Source organism: Electrophorus electricus, chromosome 13 (genome assembly GCF_041902795.1).
Source record: "Electrophorus electricus isolate QZ-2024a chromosome 13, ASM4190279v1, whole genome shotgun sequence".
NCBI lineage: Eukaryota > Metazoa > Chordata > Actinopteri > Gymnotiformes > Gymnotidae > Electrophorus > Electrophorus electricus.
In genome coordinates, this window is record NC_137509.1 from 20,906,483 (window position 1) to 20,928,299 (window position 21,817).

The 21,817-nt window shown below is 36.9% G+C and overlaps 4 non-coding genes and 25 pseudogenes across 4 annotated transcripts; all 29 read left to right on the forward strand.

Moving 5' to 3' along the window:
• Window positions 1–384: 384 nt before the first annotated feature.
• On the forward strand, window positions 385–503 carry LOC145648790 (5S ribosomal RNA; annotated as a pseudogene).
• Window positions 504–855: 352 nt separating this feature from the next.
• Window positions 856–974, forward strand: LOC145643621 (5S ribosomal RNA; annotated as a pseudogene).
• Window positions 975–1,326: 352 nt separating this feature from the next.
• LOC145649601 (5S ribosomal RNA) lies at window positions 1,327–1,445 on the forward strand (annotated as a pseudogene).
• Window positions 1,446–1,801: 356 nt separating this feature from the next.
• LOC145649185 (5S ribosomal RNA) lies at window positions 1,802–1,920 on the forward strand (annotated as a pseudogene).
• A 791-nt stretch (window positions 1,921–2,711) lies between these two features.
• Window positions 2,712–2,830, forward strand: LOC145647031 (5S ribosomal RNA; annotated as a pseudogene).
• A 790-nt stretch (window positions 2,831–3,620) lies between these two features.
• On the forward strand, window positions 3,621–3,739 carry LOC145643622 (5S ribosomal RNA; annotated as a pseudogene).
• A 352-nt stretch (window positions 3,740–4,091) lies between these two features.
• On the forward strand, window positions 4,092–4,210 carry LOC145650673 (5S ribosomal RNA; annotated as a pseudogene).
• Window positions 4,211–4,566: 356 nt separating this feature from the next.
• LOC145649186 (5S ribosomal RNA) lies at window positions 4,567–4,685 on the forward strand (annotated as a pseudogene).
• Window positions 4,686–5,476: 791 nt separating this feature from the next.
• Window positions 5,477–5,595, forward strand: LOC145647032 (5S ribosomal RNA; annotated as a pseudogene).
• A 790-nt stretch (window positions 5,596–6,385) lies between these two features.
• On the forward strand, window positions 6,386–6,504 carry LOC145648791 (5S ribosomal RNA; annotated as a pseudogene).
• A 352-nt stretch (window positions 6,505–6,856) lies between these two features.
• LOC145643623 (5S ribosomal RNA) lies at window positions 6,857–6,975 on the forward strand (annotated as a pseudogene).
• A 352-nt stretch (window positions 6,976–7,327) lies between these two features.
• On the forward strand, window positions 7,328–7,446 carry LOC145649602 (5S ribosomal RNA; annotated as a pseudogene).
• A 356-nt stretch (window positions 7,447–7,802) lies between these two features.
• LOC145649187 (5S ribosomal RNA) lies at window positions 7,803–7,921 on the forward strand (annotated as a pseudogene).
• A 791-nt stretch (window positions 7,922–8,712) lies between these two features.
• On the forward strand, window positions 8,713–8,831 carry LOC145649188 (5S ribosomal RNA; annotated as a pseudogene).
• A 352-nt stretch (window positions 8,832–9,183) lies between these two features.
• LOC145643624 (5S ribosomal RNA) lies at window positions 9,184–9,302 on the forward strand (annotated as a pseudogene).
• Window positions 9,303–10,408: 1,106 nt separating this feature from the next.
• LOC145647175 (5S ribosomal RNA) lies at window positions 10,409–10,527 on the forward strand. Its single transcript, XR_014116291.1, has one exon. It is a non-coding gene; the product is annotated as a 5S ribosomal RNA (ribosomal RNA).
• A 666-nt stretch (window positions 10,528–11,193) lies between these two features.
• On the forward strand, window positions 11,194–11,312 carry LOC145648346 (5S ribosomal RNA; annotated as a pseudogene).
• A 1,106-nt stretch (window positions 11,313–12,418) lies between these two features.
• LOC145646691 (5S ribosomal RNA) lies at window positions 12,419–12,537 on the forward strand (annotated as a pseudogene).
• Window positions 12,538–13,203: 666 nt separating this feature from the next.
• LOC145648347 (5S ribosomal RNA) lies at window positions 13,204–13,322 on the forward strand (annotated as a pseudogene).
• Window positions 13,323–14,112: 790 nt separating this feature from the next.
• On the forward strand, window positions 14,113–14,231 carry LOC145649201 (5S ribosomal RNA). The gene has a single exon (XR_014116559.1). It is a non-coding gene; the product is annotated as a 5S ribosomal RNA (ribosomal RNA).
• A 352-nt stretch (window positions 14,232–14,583) lies between these two features.
• LOC145650502 (5S ribosomal RNA) lies at window positions 14,584–14,702 on the forward strand (annotated as a pseudogene).
• A 352-nt stretch (window positions 14,703–15,054) lies between these two features.
• Window positions 15,055–15,173, forward strand: LOC145649712 (5S ribosomal RNA; annotated as a pseudogene).
• A 667-nt stretch (window positions 15,174–15,840) lies between these two features.
• Window positions 15,841–15,959, forward strand: LOC145646692 (5S ribosomal RNA; annotated as a pseudogene).
• Window positions 15,960–16,749: 790 nt separating this feature from the next.
• LOC145650503 (5S ribosomal RNA) lies at window positions 16,750–16,868 on the forward strand (annotated as a pseudogene).
• A 352-nt stretch (window positions 16,869–17,220) lies between these two features.
• On the forward strand, window positions 17,221–17,339 carry LOC145648404 (5S ribosomal RNA; annotated as a pseudogene).
• A 791-nt stretch (window positions 17,340–18,130) lies between these two features.
• LOC145647657 (5S ribosomal RNA) lies at window positions 18,131–18,249 on the forward strand (annotated as a pseudogene).
• Window positions 18,250–19,700: 1,451 nt separating this feature from the next.
• On the forward strand, window positions 19,701–19,819 carry LOC145649212 (5S ribosomal RNA). The gene has a single exon (XR_014116560.1). It is a non-coding gene; the product is annotated as a 5S ribosomal RNA (ribosomal RNA).
• Window positions 19,820–20,609: 790 nt separating this feature from the next.
• LOC145644014 (5S ribosomal RNA) lies at window positions 20,610–20,728 on the forward strand (annotated as a pseudogene).
• A 445-nt stretch (window positions 20,729–21,173) lies between these two features.
• On the forward strand, window positions 21,174–21,292 carry LOC145649223 (5S ribosomal RNA). Its single transcript, XR_014116561.1, has one exon. It is a non-coding gene; the product is annotated as a 5S ribosomal RNA (ribosomal RNA).
• The last annotated feature ends 525 nt before the right edge of the window (window positions 21,293–21,817 follow it).

Below are 21,817 nucleotides of genomic sequence, written 5' to 3' on the forward strand. Positions count from 1 at the left end.
TTAGTACCAGGGAATAGCAGGTGCTGTAAGATTGTTTGCATCCCTTTAATTTATTTTCAAGCTATCATGTTCAAATTTGAAGTGCAGTGAATAATTAACTCAAACTATCTGTTAGCACCTGGGAATAGCAGATGATGTAAGTTTTTTTTGCATCACTTTCATTTACTCTCCAACTCACATGCCTGAATGTGAAGTGCAGTGATTCATCAAAAAACTGTCTGTTAGTGCCTCCGTATACAAGATGTTGTAAGCTTTTATTGCATCATTTAATTTACATTCAAGATAACATTCTAGAACGTCAAGTGCAGGGATTAATAAAAAAAATTGTCAGATTGGTCTTTGATCATATTTGCTATGATTAGGCAATTTGTGTAAGTGTTTAAGGCTTATGGCCACACCAGCTTGAGAATGCCCAATCTCCTCTGAACTTGGAAGCTAAGCAAGTTTGGGCCTGGATAGTACTGAGGTGGGACCCTACCTAGGAATACCAGGTGCTGTAAGCTTTTCTTGCATCACTTTAATTTACTTTCAAGCTGACATGCTCAAATGTGAAGTGCAGTGATTAATATAAAAAACTATCTGTTAGCACCTGGGAATAGCAGATGCTGTAAGTTTTTTTTGCATCACTTTCATTTACTCTCCAACTCACATGCCTGAATGTGAAGTGCAGTGATTCATCAAAAAACTGTCTGTTAGTGCCTCCGTATACCAGATGTTGTAAGCTTTTATTGCATCATTTAATTTACATTCAAGATAACATTCTAGAATGTCAAGTGCAGGGATTAATAAAAAAAATTGTCAGATTGGTCTTTGATCATATTTGCTATGATTAGGCAATTTGAGTAAGTGTTTAAGGCTTACGGCCACACCAGTTTGAGCAAGCCCAATCTCATCTGACCTTGGAAGCTAAGCAAGTTTGGGCCTGGATACTACTGAGGTGGGACCCTACCTAGGAATACCAGGTGCTGTAAGCTTTTCTTGCATCACTTTAATTTACTTTCAAGCTGACATGCTCAAATGTGAAGTGCAGTGATTAATAAAAAAAACTATCTGTTAGCACCTGGGAATAGCAGATGCTGTAAGTTTTTTTTGCATCACTTTCATTTACTCTCCAACTCACGTGCCTGAATGTGAAGTGCAGTGATTCATTAAAAAACTGTCTGTTAGTTCCTCCGTATACCAGATGTTGTAAGCTTTTATTGCATCATTTAATTTACATTCAAGATAACATTCTAGAATGTCAATTGCAGGGATTAATAAAAAAAATTGTCAGATTGGTCTTTGATCATATTTGCTATGATTAGGCAATTTGAGTAAGTGTTTAAGGCTTACGGCCACACCAGTTTGAGAATTCCCAATCTCATCTGACCTTGGAAGCTAAGCAAGTTTGGGCCTGGATAGTACTGACGTGGGATCCTACCTAGGAATACCAGGTGCTGTAAGCTTTTCTTGCATCACATTAATTTACTTTCAAGCTGACATGCTCAAATGTGAAGTGCAGTGATTAATAAAAAAAACCATCTGTTAGCACCTGGGAATAGCAGATGCTGTAAGTTTTTTTTGCATCACTTTCATTTACTCTCCAACTCACATGCCTGAATGTGAAGTGCAGTGATTCATCAAAAAACTGTCTGTTATTGCCTCCGTATACCAGCTCCGTATTGTAAGCTTTTATTGCATCATTTAATTTACAATCAAGATAACATTCTAGAATGTCAAGTGCAGGGATTAATAAAAAAAATTGTCAGATTGGTCTTTGATCATATTTGCTATGATTAGGCAATTTGTGTAAGTGTTTAAGGCTTACGGCCACACCAGCTTGAGAATGCCCAATCTCCTCTGACCTTGGAAGCTAAGCAAGTTTGGGCCTGGATAGTACTGAGGTGGGACCCTACCTAGGAATACCAGGTGCTGTAAGCTTTTCTTGCATCACTTTAATTTACTTTCAAGCTGACATGCTCAAATGTGAAGTGCAGTGATTAATAAAAAAAACTATCTGTTAGCACCTGGGAATAGCAGATGCTGTAAGTTTTTTTTGCATCACTTTCATTTACTCTCCAACTCACATGCCTGAATGTGAAGTGCAGTGATTCCTCAAAAATCTATCTGTTAGCACCTTGGACTACGAGATGCTGTAAGCTTCTCTTGCATCACTTTAATTTACTTTCAAGATGACATGCTAGGATGTGAAGTGCAGTGATTAATTAAAAAAACTATCTGTTAGCACCTGGGAATAGCAGATGCTGTAAGTTTTTGTTGCATCACTTTACTTTAATCTGCAACTGACAAGCTTGTATGTGAAGTGTACAGATTAAATAGAAATATTTTAGTACCAGGGAATAGCAGGTGCTGTAAGATTGTATTGCATCCCTTTAATTTATGTTCAAGCTATCATGTTCAAATTTGAAGTGCAGTGAATAATTAACTCAAACTATCTGTTAGCACCTGGGAATAGCAGATGATGTAAGTTTTTTTTGCATCACTTTCATTTACTCTCCAACTCACATGCCTGAATGTGAAGTGCAGTGATTCATCAAAAAACTGTCTGTTAGTGCCTCCGTATACAAGATGTTGTAAGCTTTTATTGCATCATTTAATTTACATTCAAGATAACATTCTAGAACGTCAAGTGCAGGGATTAATAAAAAAAATTGTCAGATTGGTCTTTGATCATATTTGCTATGATTAGGCAATTTGAGTAAGTGTTTAAGGCTTACAGCCACACCAGCTTGAGAACGCCCAATCTCATCTGACCTTGGAAGCTAAGCAAGTTTGGGCCTGAATAGTACTGAGGTGGGACCCTACCTAGGAATACCAGGTGCTGTAAGCTTTTCTTGCATCACTTTAATTTACTTTCAAGCTGACATGCTCAAATGTGAAGTGCAGTGATTAATAAAAAAAACTATCTGTTAGCACCTGGGAATAGCAGATGCTGTAAGTTTTTTTTGCATCACTTTCATTTACTCTCCAACTCACATGCCTGAATGTGAAGTGCAGTGATTCCTCAAAAATCTATCTGTTAGCACCTTGGACTACGAGATGCTGTAAGCTTCTCTTGCATCACTTTAATTTACTTTCAAGATGGCATGCTAGGATGTGAAGTGCAGTGATTAATTAAAAAAACTATCTGTTAGCACCTGGGAATGGCAGATGCTGTAAGTTTTTGTTGCATCACTTTACTTTAATCTGCAACTGACAAGCTTGTATGTGAAGTGTACAGATTAAATAGAAATATTTTAGTACCAGGGAATAGCAGGTGCTGTAAGATTGTTTGCATCCCTTTAATTTATTTTCAAGCTATCATGTTCAAATTTGAAGTGCAGTGAATAATTAACTCAAACTATCTGTTAGCACCTGGGAATAGCAGATGATGTAAGTTTTTTTTGCATCACTTTCATTTACTCTCCAACTCACATGCCTGAATGTGAAGTGCAGTGATTCATCAAAAAACTGTCTGTTAGTGCCTCCGTATACAAGATGTTGTAAGCTTTTATTGCATCATTTAATTTACATTCAAGATAACATTCTAGAACGTCAAGTGCAGGGATTAATAAAAAAAATTGTCAGATTGGTCTTTGATCATATTTGCTATGATTAGGCAATTTGAGTAAGTGTTTAAGGCTTACGGCCACACCAGTTTGAGCAAGCCCAATCTCATCTGACCTTGGAAGCTAAGCAAGTTTGGGCCTGGATACTACTGAGGTGGGACCCTACCTAGGAATACCAGGTGCTGTAAGCTTTTCTTGCATCACTTTAATTTACTTTCAAGCTGACATGCTCAAATGTGAAGTGCAGTGATTAATAAAAAAAACTATCTGTTAGCACCTGGGAATAGCAGATGCTGTAAGTTTTTTTTGCATCACTTTCATTTACTCTCCAACTCACGTGCCTGAATGTGAAGTGCAGTGATTCATTAAAAAACTGTCTGTTAGTTCCTCCGTATACCAGATGTTGTAAGCTTTTATTGCATCATTTAATTTACATTCAAGATAACATTCTAGAATGTCAATTGCAGGGATTAATAAAAAAAATTGTCAGATTGGTCTTTGATCATATTTGCTATGATTAGGCAATTTGAGTAAGTGTTTAAGGCTTACGGCCACACCAGTTTGAGAATTCCCAATCTCATCTGACCTTGGAAGCTAAGCAAGTTTGGGCCTGCATAGTACTGACGTGGGATCCTACCTAGGAATACCAGGTGCTGTAAGCTTTTCTTGCATCACATTAATTTACTTTCAAGCTGACATGCTCAAATGTGAAGTGCAGTGATTAATAAAAAAAACCATCTGTTAGCACCTGGGAATAGCAGATGCTGTAAGTTTTTTTTGCATCACTTTCATTTACTCTCCAACTCACATGCCTGAATGTGAAGTGCAGTGATTCATCAAAAAACTGTCTGTTATTGCCTCCGTATACCAGCTCCGTATTGTAAGCTTTTATTGCATCATTTAATTTACAATCAAGATAACATTCTAGAATGTCAAGTGCAGGGATTAATAAAAAAAATTGTCAGATTGGTCTTTGATCATATTTGCTATGATTAGGCAATTTGTGTAAGTGCTTAAGGCTTACGGCCACACCAGCTTGAGAATGCCCAATCTCCTCTGACCTTGGAAGCTAAGCAAGTTTGGGCCTGGATAGTACTGAGGTGGGACCCTACCTAGGAATACCAGGTGCTGTAAGCTTTTCTTGCATCACTTTAATTTACTTTCAAGCTGACATGCTCAAATGTGAAGTGCAGTGATTAATAAAAAAAACTATCTGTTAGCACCTGGGAATAGCAGATGCTGTAAGTTTTTTTTGCATCACTTTCATTTACTCTCCAACTCACATGCCTGAATGTGAAGTGCAGTGATTCCTCAAAAATCTATCTGTTAGCACCTTGGACTACGAGATGCTGTAAGCTTCTCTTGCATCACTTTAATTTACTTTCAAGATGACATGCTAGGATGTGAAGTGCAGTGATTAATTAAAAAAACTATCTGTTAGCACCTGGGAATAGCAGATGCTGTAAGTTTTTGTTGCATCACTTTACTTTAATCTGCAACTGACAAGCTTGTATGTGAAGTGTACAGATTAAATAGAAATATTTTAGTACCAGGGAATAGCAGGTGCTGTAAGATTGTATTGCATCCCTTTAATTTATGTTCAAGCTATCATGTTCAAATTTGAAGTGCAGTGAATAATTAACTCAAACTATCTGTTAGCACCTGGGAATAGCAGATGATGTAAGTTTTTTTTGCATCACTTTCATTTACTCTCCAACTCACATGCCTGAATGTGAAGTGCAGTGATTCATCAAAAAACTGTCTGTTAGTGCCTCCGTATACAAGATGTTGTAAGCTTTTATTGCATCATTTAATTTACATTCAAGATAACATTCTAGAACGTCAAGTGCAGGGATTAATAAAAAAAATTGTCAGATTGGTCTTTGATCATATTTGCTATGATTAGGCAATTTGAGTAAGTGTTTAAGGCTTACAGCCACACCAGCTTGAGAACGCCCAATCTCATCTGACCTTGGAAGCTAAGCAAGTTTGGGCCTGAATAGTACTGAGGTGGGACCCTACCTAGGAATACCAGGTGCTGTAAGCTTTTCTTGCATCACTTTAATTTACTTTCAAGCTGACATGCTCAAATGTGAAGTGCAGTGATTAATAAAAAAAACTATCTGTTAGCACCTGGGAATAGCAGATGCTGTAAGTTTTTTTTGCATCACTTTCATTTACTCTCCAACTCACATGCCTGAATGTGAAGTGCAGTGATTCCTCAAAAATCTATCTGTTAGCACCTTGGACTACGAGATGCTGTAAGCTTCTCTTGCATCACTTTAATTTACTTTCAAGATGGCATGCTAGGATGTGAAGTGCAGTGATTAATTAAAAAAACTATCTGTTAGCACCTGGGAATGGCAGATGCTGTAAGTTTTTGTTGCATCACTTTACTTTAATCTGCAACTGACAAGCTTGTATGTGAAGTGTACAGATTAAATAGAAATATTTTAGTACCAGGGAATAGCAGGTGCTGTAAGATTGTTTGCATCCCTTTAATTTATTTTCAAGCTATCATGTTCAAATTTGAAGTGCAGTGAATAATTAACTCAAACTATCTGTTAGCACCTGGGAATAGCAGATGATGTAAGTTTTTTTTGCATCACTTTCATTTACTCTCCAACTCACATGCCTGAATGTGAAGTGCAGTGATTCATCAAAAAACTGTCTGTTAGTGCCTCCGTATACAAGATGTTGTAAGCTTTTATTGCATCATTTAATTTACATTCAAGATAACATTCTAGAACGTCAAGTGCAGGGATTAATAAAAAAAATTGTCAGATTGGTCTTTGATCATATTTGCTATGATTAGGCAATTTGTGTAAGTGTTTAAGGCTTATGGCCACACCAGCTTGAGAATGCCCAATCTCCTCTGAACTTGGAAGCTAAGCAAGTTTGGGCCTGGATAGTACTGAGGTGGGACCCTACCTAGGAATACCAGGTGCTGTAAGCTTTTCTTGCATCACTTTAATTTACTTTCAAGCTGACATGCTCAAATGTGAAGTGCAGTGATTAATATAAAAAACTATCTGTTAGCACCTGGGAATAGCAGATGCTGTAAGTTTTTTTTGCATCACTTTCATTTACTCTCCAACTCACATGCCTGAATGTGAAGTGCAGTGATTCATCAAAAAACTGTCTGTTAGTGCCTCCGTATACCAGATGTTGTAAGCTTTTATTGCATCATTTAATTTACATTCAAGATAACATTCTAGAATGTCAAGTGCAGGGATTAATAAAAAAAATTGTCAGATTGGTCTTTGATCATATTTGCTATGATTAGGCAATTTGAGTAAGTGTTTAAGGCTTACGGCCACACCAGTTTGAGCAAGCCCAATCTCATCTGACCTTGGAAGCTAAGCAAGTTTGGGCCTGGATACTACTGAGGTGGGACCCTACCTAGGAATACCAGGTGCTGTAAGCTTTTCTTGCATCACTTTAATTTACTTTCAAGCTGACATGCTCAAATGTGAAGTGCAGTGATTAATAAAAAAAACTATCTGTTAGCACCTGGGAATAGCAGATGCTGTAAGTTTTTTTTGCATCACTTTCATTTACTCTCCAACTCACGTGCCTGAATGTGAAGTGCAGTGATTCATTAAAAAACTGTCTGTTAGTTCCTCCGTATACCAGATGTTGTAAGCTTTTATTGCATCATTTAATTTACATTCAAGATAACATTCTAGAATGTCAATTGCAGGGATTAATAAAAAAAATTGTCAGATTGGTCTTTGATCATATTTGCTATGATTAGGCAATTTGAGTAAGTGTTTAAGGCTTACGGCCACACCAGTTTGAGAATTCCCAATCTCATCTGACCTTGGAAGCTAAGCAAGTTTGGGCCTGGATAGTACTGACGTGGGATCCTACCTAGGAATACCAGGTGCTGTAAGCTTTTCTTGCATCACATTAATTTACTTTCAAGCTGACATGCTCAAATGTGAAGTGCAGTGATTAATAAAAAAAACCATCTGTTAGCACCTGGGAATAGCAGATGCTGTAAGTTTTTTTTGCATCACTTTCATTTACTCTCCAACTCACATGCCTGAATGTGAAGTGCAGTGATTCATCAAAAAACTGTCTGTTATTGCCTCCGTATACCAGCTCCGTATTGTAAGCTTTTATTGCATCATTTAATTTACAATCAAGATAACATTCTAGAATGTCAAGTGCAGGGATTAATAAAAAAAATTGTCAGATTGGTCTTTGATCATATTTGCTATGATTAGGCAATTTGTGTAAGTGTTTAAGGCTTACGGCCACACCAGCTTGAGAATGCCCAATCTCCTCTGACCTTGGAAGCTAAGCAAGTTTGGGCCTGGATAGTACTGAGGTGGGACCCTACCTAGGAATACCAGGTGCTGTAAGCTTTTCTTGCATCACTTTAATTTACTTTCAAGCTGACATGCTCAAATGTGAAGTGCAGTGATTAATAAAAAAAACTATCTGTTAGCACCTGGGAATAGCAGATGCTGTAAGTTTTTTTTGCATCACTTTCATTTACTCTCCAACTCACATGCCTGAATGTGAAGTGCAGTGATTCCTCAAAAATCTATCTGTTAGCACCTTGGACTACGAGATGCTGTAAGCTTCTCTTGCATCACTTTAATTTACTTTCAAGATGACATGCTAGGATGTGAAGTGCAGTGATTAATTAAAAAAACTATCTGTTAGCACCTGGGAATAGCAGATGCTGTAAGTTTTTGTTGCATCACTTTACTTTAATCTGCAACTGACAAGCTTGTATGTGAAGTGTACAGATTAAATAGAAATATTTTAGTACCAGGGAATAGCAGGTGCTGTAAGATTGTATTGCATCCCTTTAATTTATGTTCAAGCTATCATGTTCAAATTTGAAGTGCAGTGAATAATTAACTCAAACTATCTGTTAGCACCTGGGAATAGCAGATGATGTAAGTTTTTTTTGCATCACTTTCATTTACTCTCCAACTCACATGCCTGAATGTGAAGTGCAGTGATTCATCAAAAAACTGTCTGTTAGTGCCTCCGTATACAAGATGTTGTAAGCTTTTATTGCATCATTTAATTTACATTCAAGATAACATTCTAGAACGTCAAGTGCAGGGATTAATAAAAAAAATTGTCAGATTGGTCTTTGATCATATTTGCTATGATTAGGCAATTTGTGTAAGTGTTTAAGGCTTACGGCCACACCAGCTTGAGAATGCCCAATCTCCTCTGACCTTGGAAGCTAAGCAAGTTTGGGCCTGGATAGTACTGAGGTGGGACCCTACCTAGGAATACCAGGTGCTGTAAGCTTTTCTTGCATCACTTTAATTTACTTTCAAGCTGACATGCTCAAATGTGAAGTGCAGTGATTAATAAAAAAAACTATCTGTTAGCACCTGGGAATAGCAGATGCTGTAAGTTTTTTTTGCATCACTTTCATTTACTCTCCAACTCACATGCCTGAATGTGAAGTGCAGTGATTCATCAAAAAACTGTCTGTTAGTGCCTCCGTATACCAGATGTTGTAAGCTTTTATTGCATCATTTAATTTACATTCAAGATAACATTCTAGAATGTCAAGTGCAGGGATTAATAAAAAAAATTGTCAGATTGGTCTTTGATCATATTTGCTATGATTAGGCAATTTGAGTAAGTGTTTAAGGCTTACGGCCACACCAGTTTGAGCAAGCCCAATCTCATCTGACCTTGGAAGCTAAGCAAGTTTGGGCCTGGATACTACTGAGGTGGGACCCTACCTAGGAATACCAGGTGCTGTAAGCTTTTCTTGCATCACTTTAATTTACTTTCAAGCTGACATGCTCAAATGTGATGTGCAGTGATTAATAAAAAAAAACTATCTGTTAGCACCTGGGAATAGCAGATGCTGTAAGTTTTTTTTGCATCACTTTCATTTACTCTCCAACTCACATGCCTGAATGTGAAGTGCAGTGATTCCTCAAAAATCTATCTGTTAGCACCTTGGACTACGAGATGCTGTAAGCTTCTCTTGCATCCCTTCAATTTACTTTCAAGATGACATGCTAGGATGTGAAGTGCAGTGATTAATTAAAAAAACTATCTGTTAGCACCTGGGAATAGCAAATGCTGTAAGTTTTTGTTGCATCACTTTACTTTAATCTGCAACTGACAAGCTTGTATGTGAAGTGTACAGATTAAATAGAAATATTTTAGTACCAGGGAATAGCAGGTGCTGTAAGATTGTATTGCATCCCTTTAATTTATGTTCAAGCTATCATGTTCAAATTTGAAGTGCAGTGAATAATTAACTCAAACTATCTGTTAGCACCTGGGAATAGCAGATGCTGTAAGTTTTTTTTGCATCACTTTCATTTACTCTCCAACCTACATGCCTGAATGTGAAGTGCAGTGATTCATCAAAAAACTATATGTTAGCACATTGGACTACGAGATGCTGTAAGCTTCTCTTGCATCACTTTAATTTACTGTCAAGATGACATGCTAGGATGTGAAATGCAGTGATTAATTAAAAAAACTATCTGTTAGCACCTGGGAATAGCAGATGCTGTAAGTTTTTGTTGCATCACTTTACTTTAATCTGCAACTGACAAGCTTGTATGTGAAGTGTACAGATTAAATAGAAATATTTTAGTACCAGGGAATAGCAGGTGCTGTAAGATTGTTTGCATCCCTTTAATTTATGTTCAAGCTATCATGTTCAAATTTGAAGTGCAGTGAATAATTAGTGCCTCAGTATACCAGCTCCGTATTGTAAGCTTTTATTGCATCATTTAATTACATTCAAGATAACATTCTAGAATGTCAAGTGCAGGGATTAATAAAAAAAATTGTCAGATTGGTCTTTGATCATATTTGCTATGATTAGGCAATTTGAGTAAGTGTTTAAGGCTTACGGCCACACCAGCTTGAGAACGCCCAATCTCATCTGATCTTGGAAGCTAAGCAAGTTTGGGCCTGAATAGTACTGAGGTGGGACCCTACCTAGGAATACCAGGTGCTGTAAGCTTTTCTTGCATCACTTTAATTTACTTTCAAGCTGACATGCTCAAATGTGAAGTGCAGTGATTAATAAAAAAAACTATCTGTTAGCACCTGGGAATAGCAGATGCTGTACGTTTTTTTTGCATCACTTTCATTTACTCTCCAACTCACATGCCTGAATGTGAAGTGCAGTGATTCCTCAAAAATCTATCTGTTAGCACCTTGGACTACGAGATGCTGTAAGCTTCTCTTGCATCACTTTAATTTACTTTCAAGATGACATGCTAGGATGTGAAGTGCAGTGATTAATTAAAAAAACTATCTGTTAGCACCTGGGAATAGCAAATGCTGTAAGTTTTTGTTGCATCACTTTACTTTAATCTGCAACTGACAAGCTTGTATGTGAAGTGTACAGATTAAATAGAAATATTTTAGTACCAGGGAATAGCAGGTGCTGTAAGATTGTTTGCATCCCTTTAATTTATGTTCAAGCTATCATGTTCAAATTTGAAGTGCAGTGAATAATTAGTGCCTCCGTATACCAGCTCCGTATTGTAAGCTTTTATTGCATCATTTAATTACATTCAAGATAACATTCTAGAATGTCAAGTGCAGGGATTAATAAAAAAAATTGTCAGATTGGTCTTTGATCATATTTGCTATGATTAGGCAATTTGAGTAAGTGTTTAAGGCTTACGGCCACACCAGCTTGAGAACGCCCAATCTCATCTGACCTTGGAAGCTAAGCAAGATTGGGCCTGAATAGTACTGAGGTGGGACCCTACCTAGGAATACCAGGTGCTGTAAGCTTTTCTTGCATCACTTTAATTTACTTTCAAGCTGACATGCTCAAATGTGAAGTGCAGTGATTAATAAAAAAAACTATCTGTTAGCACCTGGGAATAGCAGATGCTGTAAGTTTTTTTTGCATCACTTTCATTTACTCTCCAACTCACATGCCTGAATGTGAAGTGCAGTGATTCCTCAAAAATCTATCTGTTAGCACCTTGGACTACGAGATGCTGTAAGCTTCTCTTGCATCACTTTAATTTACTTTCAAGATGACATGCTAGGATGTGAAGTGCAGTGATTAATTAAAAAAACTATCTGTTAGCACCTGGGAATAGCAAATGCTGTAAGTTTTTGTTGCATCACTTTACTTTAATCTGCAACTGACAAGCTTGTATGTGAAGTGTACAGATTAAATAGAAATATTTTAGTACCAGGGAATAGCAGGTGCTGTAAGATTGTATTGCATCCCTTTAATTTATGTTCAAGCTATCATGTTCAAATTTGAAGTGCAGTGAATAATTAACTCAAACTATCTGTTAGCACCTGGGAATAGCAGATGCTGTAAGTTTTTTTTTGCATCACTTTCATTTACTCTCCAACCTACATGCCTGAATGTGAAGTGCAGTGATTCATCAAAAAACTATATGTTAGCACATTGGACTACGAGATGCTGTAAGCTTCTCTTGCATCACTTTAATTTACTGTCAAGATGACATGCTAGGATGTGAAATGCAGTGATTAATTAAAAAAACTATCTGTTAGCACCTGGGAATAGCAGATGCTGTAAGTTTTTGTTGCATCACTTTACTTTAATCTGCAACTGACAAGCTTGTATGTGAAGTGTACAGATTAAATAGAAATATTTTAGTACCAGGGAATAGCAGGTGCTGTAAGATTGTTTGCATCCCTTTAATTTATGTTCAAGCTATCATGTTCAAATTTGAAGTGCAGTGAATAATTAGTGCCTCAGTATACCAGCTCCGTATTGTAAGCTTTTATTGCATCATTTAATTACATTCAAGATAACATTCTAGAATGTCAAGTGCAGGGATTAATAAAAAAAATTGTCAGATTGGTCTTTGATCATATTTGCTATGATTAGGCAATTTGAGTAATTGTTTAAGGCTTACGGCCACACCAGCTTGAGAACGCCCAATCTCATCTGACCTTGGAAGCTAAGCAAGTTTGGGCCTGAATAGTACTGAGGTGGGACCCTACCTAGGAATACCAGGTGCTGTAAGCTTTTCTTGCATCACTTTAATTTACTTTCAAGCTGACATGCTCAAATGTGAAGTGCAGTGATTAATAAAAAAAACTATCTGTTAGCACCTGGGAATAGCAGATGCTGTAAGTTTTTTTTGCATGACTTTCATTTACTCTCCAACTCACATGCCTGAATGTGAAGTGCAGTGATTCCTCAAAAATCTATCTGTTAGCACCTTGGACTACGAGATGCTGTAAGCTTCTCTTGCATCACTTTAATTTACTTTCAAGATGACATGCTAGGATGTGAAGTGCAGTGATTAATTAAAAAAACTATCTGTTAGCACCTGGGAATAGCAGATGCTGTAAGTTTTTGTTGCATCACTTTACTTTAATCTGCAACTGACAAGCTTGTATGTGAAGTGTACAGATTAAATAGAAATATTTTAGTACCAGGGAATAGCAGGTGCTGTAAGATTGTTTGCATCCCTTTAATTTATGTTCAAGCTATCATGTTCAAATTTGAAGTGCAGTGAATAATTAGTGCCTCCGTATACCAGCTCCATATTGTAAGCTTTTATTGCATCATTTAATTACATTCAAGATAACATTCTAGAATGTCAAGTGCAGGGATTAATAAAAAAAATTGTCAGATTGGTCTTTGATCATATTTGCTATGATTAGGCAATTTGAGTAAGTGTTTAAGGCTTACGGCCACACCAGCTTGAGAACGCCCAATCTCATCTGACCTTGGAAGCTAAGCAAGATTGGGCCTGAATAGTACTGAGGTGGGACCCTACCTAGGAATACCAGGTGCTGTAAGCTTTTCTTGCATCACTTTAATTTACTTTCAAGCTGACATGCTCAAATGTGAAGTGCAGTGATTAATAAAAAAAACTATCTGTTAGCACCTGGGAATAGCAGATGCTGTAAGTTTTTTTTGCATCACTTTCATTTACTCTCCAACTCACATGCCTGAATGTGAAGTGCAGTGATTCCTCAAAAATCTATCTGTTAGCACCTTGGACTACGAGATGCTGTAAGCTTCTCTTGCATCACTTTAATTTACTTTCAAGATGACATGCTAGGATGTGAAGTGCAGTGATTAATTAAAAAAACTATCTGTTAGCACCTGGGAATAGCAGATGCTGTAAGTTTTTGTTGCATCACTTTACTTTAATCTGCAACTGACAAGCTTGTATGTGAAGTGTACAGATTAAATAGAAATATTTTAGTAGCAGGGAATAGCAGGTGCTGTAAGATTGTTTGCATCCCTTTAATTTATTTTCAAGCTATCATGTTCAAATTTGAAGTGCAGTGAATAATTAACTCAAACTATCTGTTAGCACCTGGGAATAGCAGATGATGTAAGTTTTTTTTGCATCACTTTCATTTACTCTCCAACTCACATGCCTGAATGTGAAGTGCAGTGATTCATCAAAAAACTGTCTGTTAGTGCCTCCGTATACAAGATGTTGTAAGCTTTTATTGCATCATTTAATTTACATTCAAGATAACATTCTAGAACGTCAAGTGCAGGGATTAATAAAAAAAATTGTCAGATTGGTCTTTGATCATATTTGCTATGATTAGGCAATTTGAGTAAGTGTTTAAGGCTTACGGCCACACCAGCTTGAGAACGCCCAATCTCATCTGACCTTGGAAGCTAAGCAAGTTTGGGCCTGGATAGTACTGAGGTGGGACCCTACCTAGGAATACCAGGTGCTGTAAGCTTTTCTTGCATCACTTTAATTTACTTTCAAGCTGACATGCTCAAATGTGAAGTGCAGTGATTAATATAAAAAACTATCTGTTAGCACCTGGGAATAGCAGATGCTGTAAGTTTTTTTTGCATCACTTTCATTTACTCTCCAACTCACATGCCTGAATGTGAAGTGCAGTGATTCATCAAAAAACTGTCTGTTAGTGCCTCCGTATACCAGATGTTGTAAGCTTTTATTGCATCATTTAATTTACATTCAAGATAACATTCTAGAATGTCAAGTGCAGGGATTAATAAAAAAAATTGTCAGATTGGTCTTTGATCATATTTGCTATGATTAGGCAATTTGAGTAAGTGTTTGAGGCTTACGGCCACACCAGTTTGAGCATGCCCAATCTCATCTGACCTTGGAAGCTAAGCAAGTTTGGGCCTGGATACTACTGAGGTGGGACCCTACCTAGGAATACCAGGTGCTGTAAGCTTTTCTTGCATCACTTTAATTTACTTTCAAGCTGACATGCTCAAATGTGAAGTGCAGTGATTAATAAAAAAAACTATCTGTTAGCACCTGGGAATAGCAGATGCTGTAAGTTTTTTTTGCATCACTTTCATTTACTCTCCAACTCACATGCCTGAATGTGAAGTGCAGTGATTCATCAAAAAACTGTCTGTTAGTTCCTCCGTATACCAGATGTTGTAAGCTTTTATTGCATCATTTAATTTACATTCAAGATAACATTCTAGAATGTCAATTGCAGGGATTAATAAAAAAAATTGTCAGATTGGTCTTTGATCATATTTGCTATGATTAGGCAATTTGAGTAAGTGTTTAAGGCTTACGGCCACACCAGTTTGAGAATGCCCAATCTCCTCTGACCTTGGAAGCTAAGCAAGTTTGGGCCTGGATAGTACTGAGATGGGACCCTACCTAGGAATACCAGGTGCTGTAAGCTTTTCTTGCATCACTTTAATTTACTTTCAAGCTGACATGCTCAAATGTGAAGTGCAGTGATTAATAAAAAAAACTATCTGTTAGCACCTGGGAATAGCAGATGCTGTAAGTTTTTTTTGCATCACTTTCATTTACTCTCCAACTCACATGCCTGAATGTGAAGTGCAGTGATTCCTCAAAAATCTATCTGTTAGCACCATGGACTACGAGATGCTGTAAGCTTCTCTTGCATCACTTTAATTTACTTTCAAGATGACATGCTAGGATGTGAAGTGCAGTGATTAATTAAAAAAACTATCTGTTAGCACGTGGGAATAGCAAATGCTGTAAGTTTTTGTTGCATCACTTTACTTTAATCTGCAACTGACAAGCTTGTATGTGAAGTGTACAGATTAAATAGAAATATTTTAGTACCAGGGAATAGCAGGTGCTGTAAGATTGTATTGCATCCCTTTAATTTATGTTCAAGCTATCATGTTCAAATTTGAAGTGCAGTGAATAATTAGTGCCTCAGCATACCAGCTCCGTATTGTAAGCTTTTATTGCATCATTTAATTACATTCAAGATAACATTCTAGAATGACAAGTGCAGGGATTAATAAAAAAAATTGTCAGATTGGTCTTTGATCATATTTGCTATGATTAGGCAATTTGAGTAAGTGTTTAAGGCTTACGGCCACACCAGCTTGAGAACGCCCAATCTCATCTGACCTTGGAAGCTAAGCAAGTTTGGGCCTGAATAGTACTGAGGTGGGACCCTACCTAGGAATACCAGGTGCTGTAAGCTTTTCTTGCATCACTTTAATTTACTTTCAAGCTGACATGCTCAAATGTGAAGTGCAGTGATTAATAAAAAAAACTATCTGTTAGCACCTGGGAATAGCAGATGCTGTAAGTTTTTTTTGCATCACTTTCATTTACTCTCCAACTCACATGCCTGAATGTGAAGTGCAGTGATTCCTCAAAAATCTATCTGTTAGCACCTTGGACTACGAGATGCTGTAAGCTTCTCTTGCATCACTTTAATTTACTTTCAAGATGACATGCTAGGATGTGAAGTGCAGTGATTAATTAAAAAAACTATCTGTTAGCACCTGGGAATAGCAGATGCTGTAAGTTTTTGTTGCATCACTTTACTTTAATCTGCAACTGACAAGCTTGTATGTGAAGTGTACAGATTAAATAGAAATATTTTAGTACCAGGGAATAGCAGGTGCTGTAAGATTGTTTGCATCCCTTTAATTTATTTTCAAGCTATCATGTTCAAATTTGAAGTGCAGTGAATAATTAACTCAAACTATCTGTTAGCACCTGGGAATAGCAGATTTTGTAAGTTTTTTTTGCATCACTTTCATTTACTCTCCAACTCACATGCCTGAATGTGAAGTGCAGTGATTCATCAAAAAACTGTCTGTTAGTGCCTCCGTATACAAGATGTTGTAAGCTTTTATTGCATCATTTAATTTACATTCAAGATAACATTCTAGAACGTCAAGTGCAGGGATTAATAAAAAAAATTGTCAGATTGGTCTTTGATCATATTTGCTATGATTAGGCAATTTGAGTAAGTGTTTGAGGCTTACGGCCACACCAGTTTGAGCATGCCCAATCTCATCTGACCTTGGAAGCTAAGCAAGTTTGGGCCTGGATACTACTGAGGTGGGACCCTACCTAGGAATACCAGGTGCTGTAAGCTTTTCTTGCATCACTTTAATTTACTTTAAAGCTGACATGCTCAAATGTGAAGTGCAGTGATTAATAAAAAAAACTATCTGTTAGCACCTGGGAATAGCAGATGCTGTAAGTTTTTTTTGCATCACTTTCATTTACTCTCCAACTCACGTGCCTGAATGTGAAGTGCAGTGATTCATCATAAAACTGTCTGTTACTTCCTCCGTATACCAGATGTTGTAAGCTTTTATTGCATCATTTAATTTACATTCAAGATAACATTCTAGAATGTCAATTGCAGGGATTAATAAAAAAAATTGTCAGATTGGTCTTTGATCATATTTGCTATGATTAGGCAATTTGAGTAAGTGTTTAAGGCTTACGGCCACACCAGTTTGAGAATGCCCAATCTCATCTGACCTTGGAAGCTAAGCAAGTTTGGGCCTGGATAGTACTGAGGTGGGACCCTACCTAGGAATACCAGGTGCTGTAAGCTTTTCTTGCATCACTTTAATTTACTTTCAAGCTGACATGCTCAAATGTGAAGTGCAGTGATTAATAAAAAAAACTATCTGTTAGCACCTGGGAATAGCAGATGCTGTAAGTTTTTTTTGCATCACTTTCATTTACTCTCCAACTCACATGCCTGAATGTGAACTGCAGTGATTCCTCAAAAATCTATCTGTTAGCACCTTGGACTACGAGATGCTGTAAGCTTCTCTTGCATCACTTTAATTTACTTTCAAGATGACATGCTAGGATGTGAAGTGCAGTGATTAATTAAAAAAACTATCTGTTAGCACGTGGGAATAGCAAATGCTGTAAGTTTTTGTTGCATCACTTTACTTTAATCTGCAACTGACAAGCTTGTATGTGAAGTGTACAGATTAAATAGAAATATTTTAGTACCAGGGAATAGCAGGTGCTGTAATATTGTATTGCATCCCTTTAATTTATGTTCAAGCTATCATGTTCAAATTTGAAGTGCAGTGAATAATTAACTCAAACTATCTGTTAGCACCTGGGAATAGCAGATGCTGTAAGTTTTTTTTGCATCACTTTCATTTACTCTCCAACTCACATGCCTGAATGTGAAGTGCAGTGATTCATCAAAAAACTTTCTGTTAGTGCCTCCGTATACCAGATGTTGTAAGCTTTTATTGCATCATTTAATTTACATTCAAGATACCATTCTAGAATGTCAAGTGCAGGGATTAATAAAAAAAATTGTCAGATTGGTCTTTGATCATATTTGCTATGATTAGGCAATTTGAGTAAGTGTTGAAGTCTTACGGCCACACCAGCTTGAGAACGCCCAATCTCATCTGACCTTGGAAGCTAAGCAAGTTTGGGCCTGGATAGTACTGAGGTGGGACCCTACCTAGGAATACCAGGTGCTGTAAGCTTTTCTTGCATCACATTAATTTACTTTCAAGCTGACATGCTCAAATGTGAAGTGCAGTGATTAATAAAAAAAACTATCTGTTAGCACCTGGGAATAGCAGATGCTGTAAGTTTTTTTTGCATCACTTTCATTTACTCTCCAACTCACATGCCTGAATGTGAAGTGCAGTAATTCCTCAAAAATCTATCTGTTAGCACCTTGGACTACGAGATGCTGTAAGCTCCTCTTGCATCACTTTAATTTACTTTCAAGATGACATGCTAGGATGTGAAGTGCAGTGATTAATTAAAAAAACTATCTGTTAGCACCTGGGAATAGCAAATGCTGTAAGTTTTTGTTGCATCACTTTACTTTAATCTGCAACTGACAAGCTTGTATGTGAAGTGTACAGATTAAATAGAAATATTTTAGTACCAGGGAATAGCAGGTGCTGTAAGATTGTATTGCATCCCTTTAATTTATGTTCAAGCTATCATGTTCAAATTTGAAGTGCAGTGAATAATTAACTCAAACTATCTGTTAGCACCTGGGAATAGCAGATGCTGTAAGTTTTTTTTGCATCACTTTCATTTACTCTCCAACTCACATGCCTGAATGTGAAGTGCAGTGATTCATCAAAAAACTATATGTTAGCACATTGGACTACGAGATGCTGTAAGCTTCTCTTGCATCACTTTAATTTACTGTCAAGATGACATGCTAGGATGTGAAATGCAGTGATTAATTAAAAAAACTATCTGTTAGCACCTGGGAATAGCAGATGCTGTAAGTTTTTTTTGCATCACTTTCATTTACTCTCCAACTCACATGCCTGAATGTGAAGTGCAGTGATTCCTCAAAAATCTATCTGTTAGCACCTTGGACTACGAGATGCTGTAACCTTCTCTTGCATCACTTTAATTTACTTTCAAGATGACATGCTAGGATGTGAAGTGCAGTGATTAATTAAAAAAACTATCTGTTAGCACCTGGGAATAGCAGATGCTGTAAGTTTTTGTTGCATCACTTTACTTTAATCTGCAACTGACAAGCTTGTATGTGAAGTGTACAGATTAAATAGAAATATTTTAGTACCAGGGAATAGCAGATGCTGTAAGATTGTATTGCATCCCTTTAATTTATGTTCAAGCTATCATGTTCAAATTTGAAGTGCAGTGAATAATTAACTCAAACTATCTGTTAGCACCTGGGAATAGCAGATGCTGTACGTTTTTTTTGCATCACTTTCATTTACTCTCCAACTCACATGCCTGAATGTGAAGTGCAGTGATTCATCAAAAAACTGTCTGTTAGTGCCTCCGTATACCAGATGTTGTAAGCTTTTATTGCATCATTTAATTTACATTCAAGATAACATTCTAGAATGTCAAGTGCAGGGATTAATAAAAAAAATTGTCAGATTGGTCTTTGATCATATTTGCTATGATTAGGAAATTTGAGTAAGTGTTTAAGGCTTACGGCCACACCAGCTTGAGAACGCCCAATCTCATCTGACCTTGGAAGCTAAGCAAGTTTGGGCCTGGATAGTACTGAGGTGGGACCCTACCTAGGAATACCAGGTGCTGTAAGCTTTTATTGCATCACTTTAATTTACTTTCAAGCTGACATGCTCAAATGTGAAGTGCAGTGATTAATAAAAAAAACTATCTGTTAGCACCTGGGAATAGCAGATGCTGTAAGTTTTTTTTGCATCACTTTCATTTACTCTCCAACTCACATGCCTGAATGTGAAGTGCAGTGATTCATCAAAAACTATCTGTTAGCACCTTGGACTACGAGATGCTGTAAGCTTTTCTTGAATCACTTTAATTTACTGTCAAGATGACATGCTAGGATGTGAAATGCAGTGATTAATTAAAAAAACTATCTGTTAGCACCTGGGAATAGCAGATGCTGTAAGTTTTTGTTGCATCACTTTACTTTAATCTGCAACTGACAAGCTTGTATGTGAAGTGTACAGATTAAATAGAAATATTTTAGTAGCAGGGAATCGCAGGTGCTGTAAGATTGTATTGCATCCCTTTAATTTATGTTCAAGCTATCATGTTCAAATTTGAAGTGCAGTGAATAATTAACTCAAACTATCTGTTAGCACCTGGGAATAGCAGATGTTGTACGTTTTTTTTGCATCACTTTCATTTACTCTCCAACTCACATGCCTGAATGTGAAGTGCAGTGATTCATCAAAAAACTGTCTGTTAGTGCCTCCGTATACCAGATGTTGTAAGCTTTTATTGCATCATTTAATTTACATTCAAGATAACATTCTAGAATGTCAAGTGCAGGGATTAATAAAAAAAATTGTCAGATTGGTCTTTGATCATATTTGCTATGATTAGGCAATTTGAGTAAGTGTTTGAGGCTTACGGCCACACCAGTTTGAGCATGCCCAATCTCATCTGACCTTGGAAGCTAAGCAAGTTTGGGCCTGGATACTACTGAGGTGGGACCCTACCTAGGAATACCAGGTGCTGTAAGATTCTCTTGCATCACTTTAATTTACTTTCAAGATGACATGCTAGGATGTGAAGTGCAGTGATTAATTAAAAAAACTATCTGTTAGCACCTGGGAATAGCAAATGCTGTAAGTTTTTGTTGCATCACTTTACTTTAATCTGCAACTGACAAGCTTGTATGTGAAGTGTACAGATTAAATAGAAATATTTTAGTACCAGGGAATAGCAGGTGCTGTAAGATTGTTTGCATCCCTTTAATTTATGTTCAATCTATCATGTTCAAATTTGAAGTGCAGTGAATAATTAGTGCCTCAGTATACCAGCTCCGTATTGTAATCTTTTATTGCATCATTTAATTACATTCAAGATAACATTCTAGAATGTCAAGTGCAGGGATTAATAAAAAAAATTGTCAGATTGGTCTTTGATCATATTTGCTATGATTAGGCAATTTGAGTAAGTGTTTAAGGCTTACGGCCACACCAGCTTGAGAACGCCCAATCTCATCTGACCTTGGAAGCTAAGCAAGTTTGGGCCTGGATAGTACTGAGGTGGGACCCTACCTAGGAATACCAGGTGCTGTAAGCTTTTCTTGCATCACTTTAATTTACTTTCAAGCTGACATGCTCAAATGTGAAGTGCAGTGATTAATAAAAAAAACTATCTGTTAGCACCTGGGAATAGCAGATGCTGTAAGTTTTTTTTGCATCACTTTCATTTACTCTCCAACTCACATGCCTGAATGTGAAGTGCAGTGATTCATCAAAAAACTATATGTTAGCACATTGGACTACGAGATGCTGTAAGCTTCTCTTGAATCACTTTAATTTACTGTCAAGATGACATGCTAGGATGTGAAATGCAGTGATTAATTAAAAAAACTATCTGTTAGCACCTGGGAATAGCAGATGCTGTAAGTTTTTGTTGCATCACTTTACTTTAATCTGCAACTGACAAGCTTGTATGTGAAGTGTACAGATTAAATAGAAATATTTTAGTACCAGGGAATAGCAGGTGCTGTAAGATTGTATTGCATCCCTTTAATTTATGTTCAAGCTATCATGTTCAAATTTGAAGTGCAGTGAATAATTAACTCAAACTATCTGTTAGCAC